General features: G+C 43.9%; 1 long non-coding RNA gene across 3 annotated transcripts in view; it reads right to left on the bottom strand.

The window, feature by feature from the left end:
* Positions 1–8,248: 8,248 nt before the first annotated feature.
* Positions 8,249–13,826, bottom strand: part of LOC116574807 — a 32,828-nt gene continuing 27,250 nt past the window's right edge. For 2 of the 3 annotated variants that reach the window (XR_004279494.1, XR_004279496.1), the window contains exon 4: positions 10,225–10,630. This is a non-coding gene — a long non-coding RNA (uncharacterized LOC116574807). Of the gene's footprint in view, positions 8,278–10,224; positions 10,631–13,826 lie in introns of those variants that run through there. The other variant, XR_004279495.1, reaches the window with a different exon arrangement.

Raw genomic sequence — 13,826 nt, 5'->3', positions numbered from 1 at the left:
AATGAACATGGGACGATGACAAGTCTGTGTAGGGATTCTGGATACTAGAACAATAATAACCACCATCATGGTTGTCGTCATAATGATGATGACACACAGTTACGGAGTCTCAAGAGAAGGCCAGGAAATGTGTTACATATGTTATTTACATTATCTTACTCAATAGATTGTGTACAAATTCATTCGTGTTCGCATTATATAATCTATTCTATTTTAATATCATGGCGTATTTAGTGCCAGAAGACTCACAAGGAAGGTCATGTAAGGAAGAAGAACACTTCAAGACTCTGGCAGGTAACAATTCCCAGGTACAAAAAGGAAGAATCCTAGAAAGCGGGGGCTGGGAGCCCATGTGGCAAGAGATGCGGAAGTTACATTATTAATAATATATGAAACAATTTACTATTTCTGGATAGGAAAAAGTTCCGGGTGGGAACGAATTCTTTTTCTCACTTGGGAGTTCTCTAGTGAACTCTGAAGACCAAAGAAGAAGTAGAATCATAAATGAAGGCAAGTGGGGGGTGCCTGGGTGGCTCAGTGGATTAAGCCGCTGCCTTGGCTCAGGTCATGATCTCAGGGTCCTGGGATCGAGCCCCACATCGGGCTCTCTGCTCGTCAGGGAGCCTGCTTCCCTTCCTCTCTCTCTGCCTGACTCTCTGCTTACTTGTGATCTCTCTCTATCTCTCTGTCAAATAAATAAATAAAATCTTTTAAAAAAAAAGAAGAAGAAGAAGGCAAGTGGGAAAAGATCAAGAACGTGGCAAGTTATTCCTTGTGCGTCTTTGCTCCTTTCTACCTGGCACTTGTTCATTCCCATCCTATTTTGGGGCACAGTTCTGGGATAATGGAAACATCTGCTTTAAACCAAAACTGGGAGGATCAGGAAAAGAAAATATTAAGAAGTCTCTCAAATGGCTGTTTCTTCATTCGTGGGCAATAGAATGTATCTGAAAAGAGAGCCAAGAAGCAGCCCATAATCACACACCTTAATATTTCTGCGGCAGAAAAAAATAATCAGATGAAATGGGAAAATAACTTCGTATCTGTTCAGGCCAGGTTTTCCGAGTACTTTGTAGAGTATCCATCCACATCTAAAATTCTGAAGTCTCCATCGTTCCAGCTCACCTGGTCTTTGGCTGCGCCATTGGCCTGGCATGCCGCTCAGCTGTCCCAAACAATCTATGTGCTTTAAGATTTTCCTTTTTAAGAAAAATTTTTTTTCCTTTAACTTCAATTTTCACAGTCTGAGGATTTGGGGAACTGCAACTAAAGGACTATGATAAAGATCTGTAATTAAAATATTTACCATGCGCTTTTATAGCAGAAATATTAATTTTTAAACAAAGTTTGTAAAACTGAAGAATAGGTTAACTCTAATTTCTGGCTGTCTGATAGTCATACTTTTTTTTTTTTTTTAAGTAATCTCTACTTAAAAACATGGGACTCAAACTCTTAACCCTGAGATTAAAAGTTGCATGATCTACCAACTGAGCGAGCCAAGGGGTCTAGATGCTCATACCTTCTGATTGCCTTTTATGTAGGCTTTAAACTAACAAGCTACCATCATTTGGGATGCCTGGCTGGCTCAGCGGTTAAAGTCTCTGCCTTGGGCTCGGGTCGTGATCTCAGGGTCCTGGAATCAGACCCCGCATCTGGCTCTCTGCTCAGTAGGGAGCCTGCTTCCCCCTCTCTCTCTGCCTGCCTCTCTGCCTACTCTCTGTCAGGTAAATAAATAAAATCTTAAAAAAAAAAAAAAAACAAGCTACCACCATTTAATTTAAATTTCTTTGTCCTGTCTGTTTTCTACACAGCATAGCATGCAAAGCCATGTTTCCTTCTGGTGTCCCCTGAGATGACTTGAGTATCACTGGGGTGTGCAGACTCCCAGGTCCCTCTTTGGGCTGATTCTCTGTCCTCACTTCTATTAGGGTCTGCACTTATTTCCTACTCTTAGTTTCTGAACAGCAGCAAAGTGTTTCATGGATTTTTTTGGACAACTTTGTATATCCAGAAAATGAGCTTTCTCTTTAGACAGAGTTCTGTCTTGGGCTTATAACACATCAATCTTCCTTGGGACTGAGGAGCCTCATCTTTTGGCAACATTTCACCTGATGCCCCAGTCCTTGTTGGACCGTAAATCCCTCCAACAGCCATACGCTAAATCGAAGACTGCCCTTAAAATGCTTCTGTCATCTTGCTCCCTTGACCTGTATGATTTTTTCCCCTCCAAATATTTGATTTAATTATTCTTTTACTTCTCACATGGATTCTCAAATTCAGTAAAAACTCACACATGCTGTATGTACCACCTTCAGTGTGAACTTGTAACAACTGCTCTATTAGAGTTTTCCAGAGAGAGAACCATTTTGAGATTATATATTATTTATTATTATTAAAAGGTTATTATTATAAGATATGGGTTCACGTGGGGCACCTCAGTGGCCCAGTCAGTTGAGCATGTGACTCTTGGTTTCGGTTCAGGTTGTGATCTCAGGGTCTAGAGATCGTGCCCCATGTCGGGCTCAAGCTCTGCACTCAGCATAGAGTCTGCTTAGGACTCTCTCTCTCCCCCTCATAACCTCCCACCTCCTCACCACCCCACCCACTCTCTTTCTCTTTCAAATAAATAAATAAATCTTTAGGGGGAGAAAATGATATTGGTTCACATGGCTATGCAGGCTGAGGAGTCCCACAGTCTGCTATCTGTTGGCTGGAGACCCAGGAAAGCTGAAGGTATAGTGTGCAGGTGTGTGAGCCAATGGTGGAGATCCCAGTCCAGGTCTGAAGGTCTGAGCCCCAGAAGCACAGAAGACAGGAGAATATCAGTGTCCCGGCTCAAGCAATCAGATACAGAGTGAATTGAACCATCTCTTTGTCCTACTCAGGCTTCCGATAGATTGGAGGATGCCCACCACATTAGGAAAGGCCATCGGCTTTACTCAATCCACCAATTCAAGTGTTTCTTCTAGAAGTGCCCTCATGAACACACCCAGAATCATAGTCAATCAGTCATGTGGGCACCCCAGTTAAGTTGACACATAAAATTAGCCATCACAACTAGACACATTGAAGTAAGGGTTTCAGCTGTGCCTCTCAGCCCCTCTGTGAGCTTGGGAAAGTTAGAGAAGCCATCTGGGGTCTGCTGTGGGAAGCTGTGTGGACACAGCAGGCTTCCTCTCAGTGCCTTTCCATGCTCAGCTAAACAGCCATCTCCTAATGTGTCCACTCAACACACGCTGGCATGAACGGACGGGGTTTTCACCAGCAATTTTCCATTTGGGTTCAAGGGCAAGAAAGACTCAACTAACCAAGGGAAACAATTTTAGGAATATAAGACAGGCGCCACAGAAAGCAACAGAGCACTTTTCTAGGAGAGAGTTCTGGGCTTTTATGGACAAAATCTAAAGAGAAAAGCTGCATGAGCAACCTGCTCGGCTCTGCTCGGCTCGGTAACAAAACAGCTACTGGAAGCCCATTTACATTGAAAATTAAGTCATGCTGAAGAGTTCAAGCCCTTCCATGGTAGGCAGGGTCATCCAGCTGCATGCTGGAGAAGTCTGCATACCACTTCGACGGTTTCAAATGACCGCGATGCTTTGCCCGTGCTTTATAGGATTTTCGCTTAAAACAAGAGAAGGAAGCAATTCTTTCTAAAACCACTTCTAATATTTTCTCCCTTAAAAGAAACCCTCCGGGGACATCTGGGTGGCTCAGTTGGTTAAGCATCTGCCTTTCAGCTCAGGTTGTGATCCCAGGATCCTGGGATCGAGCCCCATGTCGAGCGGCACATCGGGATCCCGGCTGAGCAGGGAGCCTGCTTCTTTCCCTCTCCCTCTGCCACTCCCCACCCTCATGTTCTCTTGCTCTCCCTCTCAAATAAATACATAAAATCTTTTTTAAAAAAATAAAAGAAAAGAAAAAAGAAAAAAAGAATCCTGCCATCCACACAGAGGGATATCTCACCAAGGGGTGTCACAGTCTAAGAAGGGTGGGAAGGGCACCCGTGCTTGAGGGCAGTAGGGGGAGCTTTCAGAGGTTGTGGAGCCCAGGCGGGTGAAGAAGGTATCCACTAGGGCCATGGAGGGTTGGAAGACTGGCTGGATCAGGAGGTATTCACGCTGAGAAGGAGGCAGCAGAAGTGATGGGGGATTAGTTACACACATAGGTTACACATTGGTCCTGGGATCAAACCTCGTGTCGGGCTCCCTGCTCACTGAAGAGTCTGCTTGTCCCTCTCCCTCTGCCCCCCACCCACTTCGTGCTCTCTCACTCTCTCTCTCTCACTCTTTCCTCTCAAATAAATAAATAAATAAATAAAATCTTTTAAAAACAACAACAAAAAAGGATAATGGGAACCAGCTCAAACCCCAGAGTGTTGTGAATTATCAGGGTGACCTTTTGGTTTTTGATAAATAGGTAGATGATAGGTAGACAGATAATGTTTAGATACAGAAACATATATGGGGGAGCATTCGTGTATGCCCCGTAGCTCTGTCTACTGAAAGGGCCGGGGAGCCATGAGCACACATCAGTAAGCACAGCCCAATAGTAATGAGCAGAACAGCAACCAGACCCTGTTTTAAATACCACTCTACTTCAAAATAAGCCAGAATTCCTTACAGAAATGGCAATTGCAAGGCTGCTGCAGAGAAAGTACAGGATAAACCTAGAACATCTTGTTGGACCAGAAATCAGAGAAATGCTTGAAGAATGAACAACAAAGCCATGTCAAAAGGACACGGGAGCCAGCTGGAAGGAGTCAATTCTGTGACAACTGAGGATCAACATAAGAGTAGTATTCAAGATTCTGGCACAGAGCCCCCCCACCTCCGGAAAGCATCATCCACCTACACAAACGGTGGCCAGATTGCATCTTGGGAACTGCTGTCATTTGCATAGTGTTTTGCATGACTTCCTCGGCCGCCAGGGATTGGGCCCCAGTGGTGGTGGCATAAGGTGACCTACGTGCATGGCAATGAAGACAGGCCAAAGCAAAAATCTGGGCAGCTCTCAAGGACTACACGTACCCACCCTCTCATAAATTAAACCTCTCTTCTCTTTTTAAGCCAGGCAAAACTACACCAGCTTCAGAGTCTTGCCTGTGCAAAATTATCTCCCTGCTACCACCAGAAATCATTCTCTCATTTTAAACACAATGCCCAAAGGGGAAATGCCTCCAAATTAAAAGGAGTCAGTCCTCAAGACAGTCGTTCTCCTGTCTCTGCCTGATCTGAACTTGTCTTTCCAGACAGCAGGGGCCACGACTCACGGGCCCTTTTGGACCCAGAAGTGGAGCAGATGCAGTCACGAGGAAGTTAGGCAGGCAAACTGAAAAAGAGTGAAAAGGACTTCTGACTGACCCAGGCCTTGAAACCAGGGTTCAGGCTGAGTTGACTTAAACCCCAAGGGCCAATGTGGAAGGTGAAGGAAGACCCGCACACGTGAGGAGCGGTTTTAGTTGCAGCTGTAAGAAACTTTACTGAAGGCAGGTTTGAGTGGGTAGAATTTGAGTAAGCAAACTACCCTCCACACTATAGGGGGGTCTCACCCAATCAGTTGAAGGCCTTAAGAGAAAAATGACTAACATCCTTCAAGAAGGAAGGAATGTGCCTCCAGACCGCCTTTGGAGTCAAGACCACAACTTCAACTCTTGCTGGCATTGCTCGGCTGCCAGGCTGCCCTAGAGATTTCGGACTCGCCAGGCTCATGATCATCATGTGAGCCAATTCCTTAAAGCACCTCTATCAATCCAGTCTCTCTCCCTCTGCCTCCTTCCTCTCCCCCTCCCTCCCCAGGTCATACCTTTACATGTATATAAGATAACATGGTACGGTAATTCGATAGACTCTATATCGAATGAGGAAAACCTGGGGAAAGAAGAACGAATACAGGACAGGAGTTAGAAGATCATATTGAATCTTACCTGAACCCTTTCCTGAAGCTGAATTAAAAACACAATGCTGGGATCTATTGATTATATTAGTACAGGTCCAAGGGATCTGCTTCCGTTTTTCTTTAATTAAGTAGAGACCTATGACTGATTTGGGAATTCCGCTCCGCCTTAAAGGAGTTTACATTTTTCTTTTTCCACAGTGAAGTGATATTTACTTTGTTAATAAGCAGAGTTCTCTCAAGCCGCGCAGTGCAATCCCTACCGCCCGGGGACAGCCTAACACGGGCACTCTGGCTCCTTAGATCTTCGGGGGGCGGTGCTGAGAGTTGGATTTTTAACAAGCTCCAGGAAAGGCCATTTGTCTGGGCTCCACGTTCTGAGAAGCAGGGAACTAGAGCTGTGGTTGTTGAGCTCCAGTGGCCATCAGAATCACCTACAGGGCTGCTTGAATTCAGTAGGTCTAAAGTAGGACCCCCGAAATTGTGTTTCTAACCCGTTCCCAGGTTGTCCTGATGCTGCCGGCCTGAGGGCCACACTCTGAGAAACCCGGCTGGAATCATCTCCTCGTCCTGACAATCAGCCGCAGCTCTACGCAGAAACGCGGATCCCCACGCCCCTGGTTGAGAGTCGGGTTCGGGAAGTATCGGGAGGACTCGGGAACGTGTGTTCTTAACAAGCATCCTGATTGCTCTCTGAGAGGCCACGCCCATCCCCCAGCCAAAGGGTTCTCTTCAATCCTTGCTGTTTTTCAAAACCCTGTGTCAAAACAGAAGTGTGAACTCAAGCTGAACTCCCGACTCCCACTTTGGAAATGGGGCCAGGTGTTGACACACTGGGAACAATCACAAGTGATTCTAATGCATCACGAAGCTGAGAACCACCTTGCACTGGAGCCGTGGTCCCTGACTGCAGCTGTGCCCTAGAGATCGCCACCAAGCATCATTTGCTTTGGAATCACCAGACGGCATTCTGATGTGATGAGTCGGGGGTAAGAGCTTGGTGTTGTTTTTGTTTTGTTTTTAAGCTTTCATTTATTTATTTGAGAGAGAGAAAGCAGGCAGGCAGGAACAGAAGGAAGAGGGAGAAGCAGGCTCCCCACCCTGAGCAGGGAGCCCTCTGTGGGACTCGATCCCAGGACCGCAGGATCCTGACCTGAGCCAAAGGCAGAGGTTCAGCCAACTGACCCACCCAGGAGTTGTTTTACATCGCCCCAGTAGCTTCTAAGATTCAGCAAAGGTTGAGAACTCTGACTTGGAGTTTTAGCCCCAGACTGGCTTCAGGACAAATATAAAAAAAACTACAAGATTCCCTTCTCCCCTAAGCCATGGGGCAGAGTGAGCAAAGCAGCTCACCCCAAGTCTCCTCCCCTCTTGTATACGGGGCACATCTAGTCTCCTAAGGGTAATGACTTTACCTTAGCAAGAGGCACCCCTGGACCCTTGCTGACCAAAGCATCGTCAAAGAGAGTGAAGAAAAAAGAGAGAGAGAGAGAACGAAGAAAGTACCCTCCTCAATTTTCAACTCAAGACCAAATTCATTCATTCATTCATTCAAAATATTTATTATGTTCCCACTGAGGGCCAAGAGCTAAACGAGGATTTGGGAATTTAATTAAACAAGCTGTGTCCCTGGTTTTAAGGACCTGAGGGTCTAGTCAAAGATCCAAGCAAAGAAATGCTACTGTGACTCGTATTGACACTCTTATTCCCTGGGACTTTAGTGACAGAGGGGGCACGCTAATCTCCTGCTCCGAATGAGCTGGAATACAAGATCTGTGGCCCCCGCTGTCTTCTTCCGGGTGCAGGCACCTGCCGCACTGGCTAGGGGCCGTGTCGTTCCGTGACCTCGCTAACAAGATGTGCCTTTGAGAGAGCACTCAACATAGCAGAACAGTGAGTTCATTTTTGTTTGACGTGGACAGTTCTGTTTTCTGCCATTTCCCATAAACTGAAACGCCTGCCGGAGTTGTTCAGTCTGGGAGAGACTACAGTTCACCAAAGGGCCTGATGCTCTCTGAGCCACGGGCTCCTCCTTGCTCCCACCCTCTGAGCCATCCTGTCATCTTCAGGGAAGAATCATAAGGGCATCTGGGCATCTCGCTGGAGCAGGAACCGCCACATCTGAACTTGAAAGCAGTCGCCTCCCATAGTGAGAGCATCCTGTCATTTCCTTGTGGATTCTTGATAGAAGTCATCAGTCAGGGCTGCCTGGGTGGCTCAGTGGGTTAAGCCTCTGCCTTCACCTCGGGTCATGATCTCAGGGTCTCGGCATCCAGCCCCGCATCGGGCTCTCTGCTCAGTGGGGAGCCTGCTTCCCACTCCATCTTTGCCTGCCTCTCTGCCTACTTGTGATCTCTCTGTGTCTGTCAAATGAATAAATAAAATCTTAAAAAAAAAAAAAAGTCATCAGTCAGCTGTTTCCATCATTTTGGGTTACAAGTAAATAAAATATTTCCCCGTGCTTCTTGTCATCCCTCCTGTTAGAATGTGATGAAGCATTTCCACTGATTACCCACAGCCATGTTGTCAAACAGCAGCGGGTTGCTAACATCTGGAGGGGAGGAGACTGGTGAGGAGGGTTTTAATTTAGTGAAGAGTTTTCTTTAATGAATCTCATTTTGGCAGGCAGAAGTCATGACGGGCATCATAATGCCAGCTCCTCTGCTACAGCCTTTCTAAAGTTGACGTTTCCCCCTTTCCTCAATCAACCCTGTTATTCCTTCCCTTTCAGCATCCTCAAGGGTCAAGACCCTGTAGCTAGAAAATATATTAAGGGGCTAGCTTTTCTTTAAATGAAGAATGTTTCACCTTGCTTTGTCTTAATTTACAGGGTTTTCCCCTACTATAAAGTGTATGATTTGTGCCTGACTAAAGGCAGACTGGGTCTAGCTGGTTTGAAATGTCTAATACACACTGTCCTGAGGCTTTGCTGCAAAGCAAATTAATTTTCTAGAGAAATTGACAAGATTAACAGGTCTTCATTGAAGCCAGCTTCCAAAACCCGAAGTGTAAATCTGTTACATAGGTTACAATGGTTTCTTCAACTCATTTCTGGGTTGTTTCCATTTTTTTAATTTGTGAAAATCATCCCCTCCACTTCCCCCCCCAGAAATGAGCCTTCCTCAGGTACACGAGTAAAATCAATGGTGTGGTTGTGAATACCACTTAGCCACTTACTTGCTTAGTTTACGTAAACTCAGTAAGCCTCAGTTCTTCCTCAGTAAAATGGGGCTAATCTAGTACTGAGGTCATGGGTCACTGTGAGAATTAAATGACAGCAGATAGACACGAGACTGAGTGCCATGCTTGGCCCAGGAACAGTCACTCAGTAAGTGGGTTTTGCTATATTCTGTGATCATAATTCTCTTTAGAGCTAATAAGGAAGGGTTTGGATGAAGTGATATCCAAGCAACCATTTACTATATATGTTATAGTTATATACTTAATGTATTTATATTATATATACAATATATAATATTAATATAATATATAACATTATGATGTTATTATATTATATTTTATTATATATTATATATTATTAACATAATAATATATAGTATACACTATTAATATTAACATATTAAACATATAACTACAATAAATATAAATATAATAAATATATTTACTTATTTTATAATATATTTGTATATTATTTAATATATTTATTATTGATTATTTAATGTATTTATATAGTATATACTATATAAATATAATAAATAGATATTTATTTATATATAAATGTATGTGTATATATGAGTGTGTGTGTGTATATACATATATAAATATCTATCTATATATATATATATATTTTTAATCCTTTGTTTTCAGATCCCAGATATCTGCTTGTATTTAGTATCTTTTCAGATTTGGGGGTAGATCTGTAGGGTGGACCATAGAGAGGCAGGCTTGCTTTGCCAATGTAAGAAAGAGCACAATTCTTTAGGGAAATGTAACACCCATGCATTAGTAACATGCCATTGTACTTTACATCAAAGCGGAAAAATTTTTTCTGTAACCCTTTCTCTAGAAGCAAAATAACAGTGTGGAAGTTTTAAAGTATTGTAGAAGATGTCACCCCTTAATTACTTTACAATGCTTCCCAAGTGAAGGGGGGTGGGGCTAGTAAAGGAGCCTGAAGTCCTGAGAAGTTTGAAGTCTATCTCTGGGGCGCCTGAGTGGCTCAGTCAGTTAAGCATTGCCTTCTGCTCAGGTCATGATCCCGGGGTCCTGGGATGGAGTCCTTAGTCTGGCTCCCTTCTCAGCCAGGAGTCTGTTTCTCCCTTTGCCTGCCGCTCCCCCTGCTTGTGCTCTCTCTCTCTCTCTCTTTTAAATAAATAAGTAAATAAAATCTTAAAAAAAAAAAAAAAAGAATTCCATCTCTGCTACTAATTGGTGACCCTGAGCAAGAATCAGTACTTCACCCTTTCGGAGTGAGAGACTGTGTTAATTTATTACAAAGATCTTTATAAGTGTTAAGTTATAATATTTTAAGGAGATGTGACCTGATTAACAAATAAAAGTTTTCCATTATCTATAAAGAGAATAAATGCTATTTCCCATGTTGACATTGTCCCGGATTTTTACATTACATTTCAATAGGAAGATGGTTCTGTTGTACACAAAACCATGGTGCCCAGAGTTGTCTAAGCGCTCGATCCAAGCTGATGGAGAGGAATTAATGGATTCTCAAAGCCAGGGTCATTACTGCAGGTGCTGCCAGAAAATTCCACACTGCTGCCTAAATACAGAGACAAAAAAAAAATAAAATAGAGAAGAGAGACAAGGAATTGATCCTCTCAGGTCGTCTGGAGTGGTCAGAGAACCTAAGATGAATATAAGCTGTTAATAATACCCTCGAGGTAGTAGGACTGAGTTTGTGGATTAGTGAAGGGTGTTAAAATGGAGCCAGCACAAACCAGCACAATTGAAGTTTAATTATAACAAAATAGTCTCTATTTTTTGGCATTATGTAGCCTCACAAAGATACCTGTGCTTCGATAGCACTTTGTCTGTCTGGGAGTATATGGTGGCTTCTAAAAGTCATTTCATAAACAAGGTTAATGTAGTTTGCTAAACTGCCTCCCAAACTCTCTCCCCAAGAGAAAATTATCATTGATTATGAAGAGAATAAATGCTGTCTTCCATGTTGACAGAAAAAAGAAAAAGGAATATTGGTCCTGTAATGAAGCCTAGAAATTACAGTGGTCTATAAAATAATATTAAACAGTTGGTTTTCTTCCTCATGAAATGAATCTGTAGCATAGTCAGTCAATGAATCTGTCATAGTCATGGACAGAATCCACACTGACCCACGGTACCAGATAGCAATCACGGAAAGCTAAGTCAGTCAGGAAAATCAACAGGTGCATATCGTCACCAGGTTGCAGCCTGGCCTCAGGCCCTGCTGGACCAAAACCCCTGACTAAGGATCTGACTCACTGTCTCCACATCTCCCGAGCCTGGACATATGCAGGAGGTCCCATTAATATGAATTCCAAATGACGGCAGCTCTTAGCATCAACAGTGCAACACCCCACCCTTAGCGGCTCCTCCCAAAATTCCCCCAACTTGTTTCTGGGTATCTCCTGGGTGATATCTCGGGAATGTCCAGTCCCAAGTCTGCCCAGGTTTGCCTGCTCCTGCTGTCACATCAGGAAACCATACGTGCTTTTGCTGCTCCCTCCTGCGTAGAAATACCAATGTCTGAAAAGGAGAAGCTGGGTCAAGATCCTCCCCAGACCGCTGGGTCCTAGCAGAAAGGTGGGAATATGGCTCTCTTCTGATTTCAAGGCATCATGTTGTCACTTGGGTCTGAAAACTTAGGGCAAGACTCTGAAAATCACCCATGAAAAGAGTTTGTTTAGCTTCCTACTCAACTTCTTTCTCCACTGGGGCCTCCAACCAGACGAAGGGCCTAGCTAGAGAACAGATCCATATCACCTCCTTCCAACGTCCTTGTCCCTTCCACTCTCCCCATCTCCCCTCCACAAAAGAAGCAAGAGAAGTAAACAAAAACTCTATCTCCTTCAATTAAAAAAACAAAACAAAACTATAAAATATTATCCTTATCAGTCAGGATAGGCCACATTATGCAGCAGTAACAAACAAAACGAACAGTGCTGTGACATCCCAAGTTCGTTCCTAATGTCCCCTGTGTGTTCTGTGCAGGATGTTAGGGGTGTCTGCTCATCCAAGTCAGCCAGGAAGCCACGCTGATGGAGGGTCTTGACATGCTCCCATGGCTTCTGTGGTCAGGCAGCTGCTTGATGTGACACAAATCACCTCTAAATGCAATTCTTCAGCTAAAGAAAGTCCGATGAGCATGGCTGAACTCTGGACAACACAAAAGCACAATTTTATCATGTCCTTGGGTGGGAGAGAACCGGAAGAGTTGTTACCAGCCTAATGACATCAGATAAGCCCATTCACATAGAAGGTGACCTCCTTGCTAGGGGCACACACAGCCAAACTCTGAACTCAGCTGAGGCTGAGCCAGAGCACTTGCTATAATCACGAGAAGGGTAAAGTCACTTCCTCTGGAAATGCAAACTGTCACACTAACTCTGCAGGCTCATCTTCTGTAGGCCCTCTATAACTGGGCAGGACCACACGGACCAACTGTCATTGGGAAGAGAAACACTGTCATATTCAAAAACTCATTTTTAATGCCCAAAGACTACAGCTATTTGGTTTAAAAAAAAAAAAAAAAAAAAGCAGAGTTTTATCCAGAAAATTCTTTTTTCTTTTCTTTTTCTTTCTTTTCTTTTTTTACTTCCTACATCAAGAAGTAGAGCAGCCACATGTACATTCAGAGGTAACACACCTCCTCTGTAATCTATGAAAACCCTGGCATTTTGGTGCAACCTTTCATTACATTGCTTCTTACACTCACGAGTGTTCTCTAGGAAACACATGCCCTTTCCCAGGTGAGAAGCAGGGAGAGTAATCATTTGCTCATGGGTCTCATTTCCAGTATCTCTTACTGGCCTATTCTGCCCTTCAATGCCCTTATTGGTTGTTGTTGTTGTTGTTGTTGTTGTGTGTGTGTGTGTGTGTTTTTCATTTTCTGTTTCCTTTGGTCTCCCTGTTTTATTTGTTGTTGTCACTGTTTGCTTGCTGCCCAGAAAATAAATATCCCAGCCAACCCTAAGCCTCGCACTTGATCAGCTGTTTTCTTCTCAGAAAGGATGAGGCATCTCCTATAGGACTCACCCACCTACAAACTCCCAGGGCTGGCGAAGATCACCACCCTCCTGCACCAGCCGCTAGGAGCACTTCAGCCACACACCCACCAGGCTCCCTACCGTGCTTGTGGAGCATCTAACCTACAGATACTTAGGATGCACCTAGCTGGCTCCTTAAGTAGAACCTGTGACTCTTGGTTTAAACACTTGTGAGTTTAAGCCTTACACTGGGTGTGGAGCCTACATAAAAAAGAAAACAAACAAACAAACAAAACACAAATACCTGAGGCGAAGAGGTGCAAACACAGATGTGTAGAGTGGACACCTAGTGATTCCAGACAGCTAGAGGCTGTCAGTGGTAAGGACTTGGGGATGGGGTTCAGGAAGAGGTGTGGTAAGCTCACAGTCGGCCAAAAGAAGGGAAGGCTGACTGGTGGCATCAAAGGAAATATGGGCTCCTGTTGCCAGATCTGCTTTTCATGAGACGTCATAAACCCAGATTTTTATGTGTGAAATCCTTCAATCATTAAATGTCAGCTTAAACGTTTAGAAAATCCTGTGCGGGTCTTTCTTGGAATATGTACCATTTTCAAGCGTTACTTGGGCAAAATAAATTTTAAAATGTTTTAAAATACATCTGCAGGCAAACATCTGGCCCTTCAACTTTCAGTCTGCAACCTCTTTCCAACGACAAGCAAGTGAGGGAATCCATGCGTGCACACGTGTACACACATGTACTTTAAAACAGCT

This window comes from Mustela erminea, chromosome 16 (genome assembly GCF_009829155.1).
Source record: "Mustela erminea isolate mMusErm1 chromosome 16, mMusErm1.Pri, whole genome shotgun sequence".
Taxonomy (NCBI): Eukaryota; Metazoa; Chordata; class Mammalia; order Carnivora; family Mustelidae; genus Mustela; species Mustela erminea.
This window is presented reverse-complemented; position numbering and strand designations above follow the sequence as displayed.